This window comes from Grampus griseus (assembly GCF_964374135.1).
Source record: "Grampus griseus genome assembly, chromosome: 1".
In the NCBI taxonomy this organism is placed as follows: domain Eukaryota; kingdom Metazoa; phylum Chordata; class Mammalia; order Artiodactyla; family Delphinidae; genus Grampus; species Grampus griseus.
The window spans coordinates 87,499,450-87,510,135 of NC_139017.1; positions in this window are offsets into that span (position 1 = coordinate 87,499,450).

The window sequence follows — 10,686 nt, forward strand, 5'->3', positions numbered from 1 at the left end:
CAGTAGAAAGAAAGTGAGAAGATTCTCTATATAAAGGGGAGCAGAAAAGTAGTGTAGTAGCCGAAGAGACATATGCCATCAAGGGAGGGTTTCTTCAAGAAGGGAGGGAGGACTGGTGATGCAGGAGAGAGAGGAGAATAAGTGTGGAAGCAAAGTCCTTGAGTAGGTGAGTTGTCTGGATATTTGAATATTTAGGCCTGGAGCTCAAGAGAGGGTAGAGGCTAGAGATACAAATTTTGTAATGATTAAATTATATATGAAAGGGACAAATATGAGAGTGGATGAAATTAGGAAGAATGAAAAGCAGAAGCCAAGGAATAATCCTGAGGTATCAATTTTTTTTGACAACAGCACATGGCATATTGTTTCACTTCTCATGCCTGTTAAAGCCTTTCCTTCCCTGGATTCACACCCATCTCTCATAGTACTTTACAAAAATCTTCATTAGCACTTATTTCATTGCATTTACGTTATATATCTGCTTCTTCCACCAACCTGAAGGCTCCCTCTGCCAAAAGCTTTATCCATCTTCGTTTCTACAACTCTTAACATAATGCATAGTAGGTGCTAAATGAATGAGACATGGAGCAGGGGGAAGTTAATCCACAAATAGACTGTGTGATATATAAGCATCAGGAAGTGTGAATATGCCTTTTATGCCTTTCTGAAAGAAATATACATGTTGGAAGGAATTCATCAGTGATGCTATCTGGAGTTTTCTTTGTAGAGAGGTTTTAAATGATTAGTTCAATTCCTTTAAAATACAAAATATAGAATTTCCTGTTTGTTATTGTTTCAGTGTTGATAAGCTTTATTTTTCAATAAAATTTTCCACTTCATCTGAATTGCCAAATTTATTGGTATAAAGTTGTATCCTCTTATATTTTTAATAGCTATAGGACTTGTGGTGATGCCTCTATTTTATTGCTGATATTAGTAATGTGTTCTCTTAAACTTTTCCTTGATTAGCCTTGCTAGGAGGTGATTAATTTTTTGTCTTTTTGGAGATTAATAAGTTTTGCTCTTGTTGATTTTCTCATTTTTTTGCTTTCTATTTTTATCAATTTCTGATTTTATATTTATTTTCTTTTTTAAAAATTAATTTATTAATTTATTTTTGGCTGTGTTGGGTCTTCGCTGCTACACGCAGGCTTTCTCTAGTTGTGGTGAGCGGGGGCTACTCTTCGTTGCAGTGCATGGGCTTCTCATTGCAGTGGCTTCTCTTGTTGTGGAGCACGGGCTCTAGGCGCACGGGCTTCAGTAGTTGTGGCTCATGGGCTCAGTAGTTGTGGCTCGCGGGCTCAGTAGTTGTGGCTCACGGGCTCTACAGCGCAGACTCAGCAGTTGTGGCACACAGGCTTAGCTGCTCTGCATTATGTGGGATCTTCCCGGGCCAGGGCTCGAACCCGTGTCCCCTGCATTGGCAGGCAGATTTTTAACCGCTGCACCACCGGGGAAGTCCCTTTATTTTCTTTTTAAACTGTCTTTGCAAAAATTTCCTTTCTCTCAATTTCCCTCTGAGCTCTGAATCCCAACAGTAGTTCTCAAGCCAAAGTGTCCCATTAGAGGAGTCCGAAGTCTGGAAGGAATGAACCTGCATTATTACTCCACCATGCTCAGTAGTTAGGTAGGAGTAGGTTGTGGGAAATGTGGCCTCAGATGTGAACACACTGGTGGATCCAGATCAGTATCTGGGTTCATCAGTTAACTATGCTATGCACAGCAGGAAATCCAGTGGCACATTTTCAGAAACACCACAGTCCACTCCTTTGACCCACTGATCTATACACTTCTTCTTGTTGGTTTGGGGAGAAGCTCTTCCATGGTTTCCATGGGCCTCTCTTCCTGACGAGAAACTTGAAAGAGGAAGGTTAGTGGAATGAACTATAGAAATTGGTCTGGAGGCCACAGTTGATACTCATTCTCTCCCTTTTCCACTATCCACTCTAAATTCCCCTCACCCTCAGTTTTCATCTTAGCAGGTCTTGGTGGCTTATGTGGTGGTATAATCCAAACCCTTATTCTTGAGGGGACTGAGCTCCTAGTAACCACACCCTTCTTAGTCCAGAGTTGCTGCATGTGTTCACAGTTACAGTGGGGCAAGGGAGTATCAGGAGATGCCCAAGTGGATCACATGGATTCTGTAAAAAGCCGTGATACCTTCTCCTACTGATCAGGGTCAGTTATCCTTGTCATGATGGTGACTTCTCTTTTCACCTACTGGTCCCCGGAATAATGAGTCCAAAGTGCCCCAGCAGCAGTCATAGCTTACAGTTCAATGGGACCTTTGCTGTGTCCCTTAACAGGAGTGCAATCCCGTTGGGGACCAGTACCTCCAGCCCTATATATCCCAGGTTTGTGGGTACAGGAAGCACAAAATCCTCTAGTGGGTCATTGGTAGTAAAGGTAAATGGAGCTATTCCTGCATCCACTCCTTGGTTAGTGGACCCATGTACTTTTCCTATTGGGTTCATAAAGGCCTGGGATTTAATGTGTATAACATATCCTGAATGATAGCATCTTGTTTTTTCAGAGTTGCCTCTGCAGCATGTGGGAGGCTGGAATAATGAATAAGTGAAATGAATGGCATTTCACTTGAGACTTTAGAAAGCCATTCCAGCTCTTTATCAGGTCAGCTTTTTCTGGCTGGTGCGGTACTAGGTCATGGGTCCACTCTCGCACTTCTTTTACCATGAAGCAGTTGCCCTGGTTGGATGCTATGTTATGCAGGATTCTGTGCCTGTGGATCAGACACTCCACAAATCCCAATTCAGTAATGTTGGCTGAGGATCTGTTGGTGGAAAGGAAAACCCATATCCAGAATAGCTATCTATCACTGTGAGAATGAAGCACTGGCCCCCGCAGAATGGAAGGGACTCAAAGTAGTCAACTTGTCACCAAGTAGCCAACTGTCTCCATGAGTAATAGCTCCATTTTGGGGGCTCAGCATTGGTCTCTATTGCTGACATGTTGGACATTTAGGCATTAGTAGCTAGATCAGCCTTAAAAAGTTGGAGTCCATACTTTCTGGGCCCATATATAGCTTCTATCTCTACCACTGAGGCCACACCATTTATGTGTCTGTATTAGTTTCTTAGGGCTGCGTTAACAAAGTACCACAAATTTGGTGATTTAAACAACAGAAATTTATTGTCTCACAATTCTGGAAGCTAGAAGTCTGAGACCAAGGTGTCAGTAGGCTTGGTTCCTTCTGAGGGCTGTGAGGGAAAATCTGTTCCATGCTTCTCCCCTAGCTTCTTTGGTGTTCCTTGGCTTCTCCTGCATCACCCTAATCTCTGTTTTTATCTTCACATGGCATTCCCTCTGCATATTTCTGTCTTCATATGGCCTTCTGTTTATAAGGATACCAGTCACATTGAATTAGGGGCCCATCCTACTCCAGTATGATGTCATTTTAACTAACTACAACAGCAAGAACCCTATTTCCAAATGTCACATTTTGAGGTATTGGGGATTAGAACTTTAACGTATGAATTTGGGGGGGATACAATATAACCCACAACAGTGCCCATCAGGCTGGTTCCAAGGTAGCCAATGATTAAGGTTGGTAATGACAACTACATGAGTTATTTTCTCTACTTAATTGTTTAGTACCTCTTCCCTAGTGGGTGCAAAATATGATACAAAAATCTTCACACTTCATGCCCACTCATGTATATTCACCCACAAGACTCTACCCTAGACCTTCTTGTCTTTGGTCTTCCAGTCTTTTCTCTTCCCGGCCCCTTACCAGCGGGCCAGGCCATTGACACATGCCCAAGAATCTATATATATTCTTACTTCAGTCTGTTTCTCCTTATACACAAACCAGATGACCAGGGACAATGTTTCTAACTCTACCCATTAGGAAGATTTTTCCTCTCCACTATTTTTCAAAGCTTCTCAAGTATGTGACTATAATGCGGCCACTATCTAACTTTGGCTTACATCCACATCTTAAGCTGACTCACCCATAAACCAAACTCAGGCTTTACCCCTCCTTCAGCTGGTCACAGTATTGGTGCAGTTGTGGTGGGTGACATGGGGGTCTGGACTACCTGGTCATGCAGCTTACAAGTACCTTAGTTGTGCTTGAGCTCCATCTCAGATGCACCATTTCCATCTTACAATAAATGCTGCTGGGTCCATCTGAACACCAAAAGAACCAAGGCCGTAACAGGCAGTTTTGGACACATGACTACTTGGAGTCCCACGGTTAAGTGTTCGGTTTCTTCCAAGGCCTAGTATCACATTAGTAGCTGTTTCTTAAAACGTATATAATTCTCTGCTGCAGATGGCATGGCCTTGCTCAAGTTCCAGTGACTGCATTGTGATTTTTCCACTGAGGCTTACCGTAAGTTCTGTCTTAAGTCAGTTTGGGCTGTTATAACGAAATACCATAGACTTGGTGGCTTAAACAACAGACACTCATTTTTTCACAGTTCTAGAGGCTGGAAGTCTGAGATCAGGGTGCCAGCATGTTCAGGCTCTGGCAATCCCTTTTCCTGATTTGGAGACAGCCACCTTCTCATTCTCACTCTGTCCTCACGGGGTGGGCGGAAAGTGCTCTCTGGTATCTCTTCTTCACCATCACATTGGGGGTTAGGACTTCAACATAAGAATTGGGCAGGGGGACAAATTCAGTCCATAACATTCCACCCCTGGCCCCTAAAATTCATGTCATTCTTAAATGCAAAACACATTTATTCCATCCCAATATACTCCAAAGTCTTAACTCACTCCAGTATCAACTCTAAAGTCTCATCTAAATATCATCTAAATCAGATATAGTGAGACTCAAGGTATGATTCATCCTGAGGCAAAATTCCTCTCCAGCTGTGAATCTGTAAAATCAGACAAGTTATGTGCTTCCAAAATACAGTGGTGGGAGAGGCACAGGATAGACATTCCCATTCTAAAAGGGAGAAACAGGAAAGAAGGAAGGGGGGATGCGTCCTAAGCAAGTTCAAAATTTAGCAAGAAAATTCCATTAGATCTTTAAGGTTTGAGAATAATCCTCTGGCTCAGTGCTCAGCCATCCAGGTCCAGTGGGGTGGCAGCATCACCCCCAAGGCTTTGCTGGGTAGTCCCACTCCCAAGGCTTCAGGCAGAAGCCGCCTGCCTGTCAAAACTGAGGCAGTGGCCCTGGTGATCATCTATCACTCTGTCCTGTCCAATTCAATAAATCTAACAGCCGTCCTTCATTTTTCCCCATCTCTGTCCCCTTCAGTTCAAACTGGCAGTGCTTCTGCTCATGTAATCCTGTAAACTCCTTATCAAGTGATAATCTCATCACACCATTGGTATTTGAACATGCTTTCTCATTTTTTGCAATATGGATAGGCTGAGAATCTTCCAAATCATCAAGTTCTGGTTCCTCTTTGCTTAACAATTCTTTCTTTAATTCATCTCTCTCCTTTCACATTTTACTGCTAGCAATCAGGTGAAACCAAGCCCCTCCTTCAATACTTTGCTTAGAAATCTCCTCAGCTAAACATCCAATTTTATCACTCAAATTCTACCTTCCACAAAACACTAGGACACGGTTCAGCCAAGTTCTTTACCATTTTATAACAGGGATCGCCTTTCCTCCAGTTTCCAATAACATATTCCTCATTTCCGTTTGAGATTTCACTAGATTTGCCCATAATGTCCATATTTCTAGCATGTAACTTAAAATTATTCCAGCCTCTACCCATTACCCGGTTCCAAAGCTGCTTCCATATTTTTAGTTATTTTTTACAGCTGCACTCCACTGATAGTATCTCTATTAGTCAGGGTTCTCCAGAGAAACAGAACCAATAGGAGTTAGATATAGATATAGATGTAGATTTATTATAAGGAATTGGCTCACATGATTAGAGAGGCTGAGAAGTCCCAAGATCTGCAGTCCGCAAGCTGATGACTTAGGAGAACCAATGTTTAGTTCCAGTCTGAGTTCAAAAGCCTGAGAACCAGGACACCGATGGTATAAGTTCCAGTCTGAAAGTTGGCAGGCTCAAGATCCAAGAAGAGCTGATGTTTTGGTCCAGGTCTGAAGGCTAGAAAAGACCAACGTCCTAGCTATGCAGTCAGGCAGGAGGAATTCCCTTTTACTCAGCTTTTTTGTTCTATTCAGGTCTTCAATTGATTGAATGAGGCCCACCCACATTAGGGAGGGCAATCTGCTTTACTCATTCTACCAGTCCAACGTTAATCTCATCCAGAAACAACCCCCACCCCAACACACCCAGAAAATGTTTGACCATATTATTTGGGTACTCCATGTCCCAGTCAAGTTGACATAAAATTAACTATCACAAGCTCCAAAATGCATCTTTTCCCATTCTTGACACCTCTAATACAAAAGAGTCTACTGGAATATATGGCCAAGTGGCAGAGATGCTTGTACAGGAGCCTGGACCTTCTGAAGAGCCCTTCTCCTGTTCTGGGCCACAAAGCTGGAAATCTTCAATACTACCTGGTATATGGGCTGGAGCAGTATTCCCAGGTATGGAATGTATTGCTCCAGAACATAGAGAACTACCAAGCCCTGTGAATTCTCCTTTGTGGTAGGGGATGCAAGATGCAACAATTTGTTTTTTACTTGGAAGGATATACTACTAGCACACCTCTAACCAGTGGACCCTTAAAAATTCACCAAAGTGGCAAGTCCTTGAATCTTTGTAGCATTTTTCTACTCTCTGGAGCACTGGTCTTACCAATACCTCCAGCATACTAGCCACCTCTTTCTTGTGCTTGTCTGACAAGCATAATATTATTTATGTAATGGGTCAACTACTGAAGCCTGCAGTAGTCTACAGTCATTCTCCAGGATCCATCTGCAAGGGCCAGACTGGCTAATTAAGTGGAGACATGATAGGGACCATCCTCCCTCCACCCACATTCTTTAGGTCTTTAATGGTGGCACTAATTTCCATTATGCCCCTGGTATGTGATATTTGTTTTTTTAATTCACTATGTTGGCCAGGGGTGAGTGTTTCCACTTGGCCTTCCCCACTATGATAGCTCTTACTTCACACAGGTCAAGGATTTAATGTAGGTAGGTATCACTCCAACCGCCAAATATATCAATTCCAATTACACACACAGGAACCGGAGAAATCACCATCGGGTGGGTGCATAGACACAATGGACCCACTGTAAGCTGGACTTTAGCCAGGACCCCATTTACTACAAGGCCCCCATAAGCCCCCACTCTAACAGGGGCCACGACAATGCTTTGGGTCTCAGGGTACTGATGTCAACTCAGACTCTGAGTAAATTTTCTGGTTATTCCTCTTCCCCAGTGTGTACAGTCACCAAAGTAAATGGCCACAGGTCTCTTTGGGGAAGGACTGAGGAATCATTACATGTATACTTGCTGCAGTGCTGCAGGATCTGCCACCCCTTAAGTCAATGGGTTTCAGATCTGAAGAGTGGCTCAAATCCAGACACTGAACAAGGGATAATGACTTTTGGTGCAGTGGGGGGGAACCATACTCAGGCTCTTGCTTCTCCATTTTGGCCTTTTTTTGGTTGTAGATGTTAACTTTGCCCCTAGAGATGCCAAGTTCTATATCCATCTCCACAGTTCGCTGTGGGTCAGGCCCCCTTGGTTGCCACTCTTGTCAGATGTTGTTGGTCTTTGTCATAATTGTAGCCTCCTGGCTTCTGGTGACTAAGTGCCACCATCTGGTCTCTCTTACCTGGGGGAAGGGGAATATCATTCCTATAGTTATTAATGAGCCCCAGCTCTGTGACTGTTTCTACTGTCAGCCCAGGCAGCAGAGAACTTCTTGGTGATGCTCTTGCCCCTCACCAGATTTCTGATGGCCTCAGTGAATGGTGTGTTTTCTGGGCCTTCCTGTCGAACATAATCTTCTGATGGGTCTTCTGGCTTCACAAACCTATTCCTGCATGCCCACTTTCCTGTCTTTTTTTTCATTATTGTATCATATGCCAGGGCAACTGGGGCATTTCTACTTTACTCAGCATTGGCCGTCACTTTCTCTAGGTTTCTAAAAGCCTCCCGGCAGTGAGTTTTTTTCATCCCCAAGAGTTCTTGCCAGGGTGTTAAATCCTGTGCCTCAAGAAAGTGCTCCCAATTCAATGAATTCCTGATTGTCTAGTCTTATATTCCAGCCACTTTGATCAAGCAACCTCAAATTTCAATTGCAGGGTACTCCCCTGGCTTCTGTCTATATATGCGAGCTAATTCTTACAGCTCTTTGTATTTAATCTCTTTCCTCCGTTATCAGGCCCAGTATGTTCTCAGCTGGGTTTTTTTTTTTTAATATAAATTTATTTATTTATTTTTGGCTACGTTGGGTCTTTGCTGCTGCGTACAGGCTTTCTCTAGTTGTGGCGAGTAGGGGCTACTCTTCCTTGCAGTGCACAGGTTTCTCATTGCGGTGGCTTCTCTTGTTGTGGAGCATGGGCTCTAGGCGCACTGGCCTCAGTAGTTGTGGCACATAGGCTCAGTAGTTGTGGGTCGCGGGCTCTAGAGTACAGGCTCAGTAGTTGTGGTGCACGGGCTTAGTTGCTCCGCGGCATGTGGGATCTTCCCGGACGAAGGCTCAAACCCATGTCCCCTGCATTGGCAGGCGGGTTCTTTTTTTTTTTTTTTTTTTGTGGTACGCAGGCCTCTCACTGTTGTAGCCTCTCCTGCTGCAGAGCACAGGATCCAGACATGCAGGCTCAGCGGCCACGGCTCACAGGCCTAGCCGCTCCACAGCATGTGGGATCTTCCCGGACCGGGGCATGAACCCATGGCCCCTGCATCAGCAGGCAGACTCTCAACCACTGTGCCACCAGGGAAGTCCCTCAGCTGGGTTTTGTTAGGATTTAACTCTAGTTACTGGCCTGGCAGCCAGGACAGGAAGTAGGGGCAACTTCAATGTTGCCTCATGGGGCAGTGGCTCTGCAGTGTCTTTCAGCATGCAGAGAATAATACGAAGAGGTGAACCACGTCTGCAAACTTTGTAAGTTCATGTGGGTTTGCAGAACTAACATCCTTACAGATGTCCATCCAGAAGTCCTATCCCTTGTTTCAGGGTTTCAGGTTTTTGCAACCAGGGCCCTGACCTGCTTTGGTTGCACATTTAAATGTCTCTGGAACTCTGTTGCCTCTATCACGACCTGAGTCTGTGGCTTAACTGTGTCAGCTCTTCCACTATAGGACATAAAAGCCTCTTTGTAAGCTACTAAAGAGGTTTTCTGTCTCTCACACTTAGGCATTAACCCAGGGAGAACCCTTGCTTTCTCCTTATTCCTTTTCAGAGTGTCAATACAACTTAGCAGTAACCAGCCAACTCCACTGTCCTTGTAGGCATGTTCCCACTCATATATTTCACATGCCTGAAATTCTATCTGCAAGGGCTTTCTCCTCCACTGGGATGTTTTCCCAGGTCACTACTGATTAAATCTTTAGCAACTGGGTCACCACCTTGTGCTAGGAGCTACCCATGCCCCTAAACTGCCCAGGATAGCATCATCTTTGCTTATGAGGTAATGAGTGTGCCAGTCCTGAAACTTCAACTTATTATGTTTTCTTGGACCTCTCCTGGTACCACTTGTGCTAGTTAGGGCCCTCTGAGAGGCAGTTGCCAAGGTGGGATTTGACATGTGTATTAGCCAGGGCTGCCATAACAAAATACCACAGACTGGGTGGCTTAAACAATAGAAATTTATTTCTCCTTTATTTCTGGAGGCTAGAGGTCCAAGATCAAGGTGTCAACAGGTTTGGTTTCTTCTGAGGCCTCTGTCCTTGGCTTGCAGATGGCCACCTTCTCACAGTGTCCTCACATGGCCCTTCCTCTGCAAACATGCCCCTGGTGTCTCCTTACGTGTCCAAATTTCCTCTTCTTATAAGCAATCAGCCAAACTGGATTAGGGTTCACCCTACCTAACACCTTCATTTTAACTTAATCACATCTTTAAAGGACTCATCTCCAAATGCACTCACATTCTGCAGTATTGTGGGTTTAGGGATTCAACATATGGATTTTGGGAAGAACACAATTCATAACAACATGCAAGATATTTTTAGGGGAACTATCTGTGAAAGATAAAAGGGAAGGGAGCAAGGGAAGGTGGGAGAGTCTGCAAACTGTGACTCAGGCCTGACACCTATGAAGGAGAGGGAAAAGAAAGGATTGAGAGTAGGCAGGGTCTCAGACCACAGCACAGTTTGAAGAAAGTTCAAGCTAGGATGATGGGTTCTCCAGCCAAAACTGCCCATCAGAGACCCAAACATTACAGCAATGAAGCACATTAGCCATGTTCAGTCATTTATAAGTTAGACAGTTACAGGAACATAAAGAATTCAGTTTGGGGATCAGTTCTTACTGGTTTCTCCAGTAGTGTCTCCAGTCCACCCTGACCATTCTGCCACACTTTATTTTGCTCCAGGAGCCATGTGCCTAGCTCTCCGAGATTTTATACACCTTTCTCAGTTTCTGAATCTAGCTCATTCTCTCATGCTTTACTCCATTCCTTTCCTTTCTGTCTTCTGTGGCTCATTTTTTCAGAGGGACAGCTGGTTCAACTTTTAATGAAGCATTTATTGAATGGAATTGATTATAGGCAAGAAACTATACTAGGTGCTGGATTTTTTTTTTAATTTATATTTTTTCTGCATTGGGTCTTTGTTGCTGCACGCAGGCTTTCTCTACTTGTGGCAAGCGGGGGCTACTCTTCGTTGCA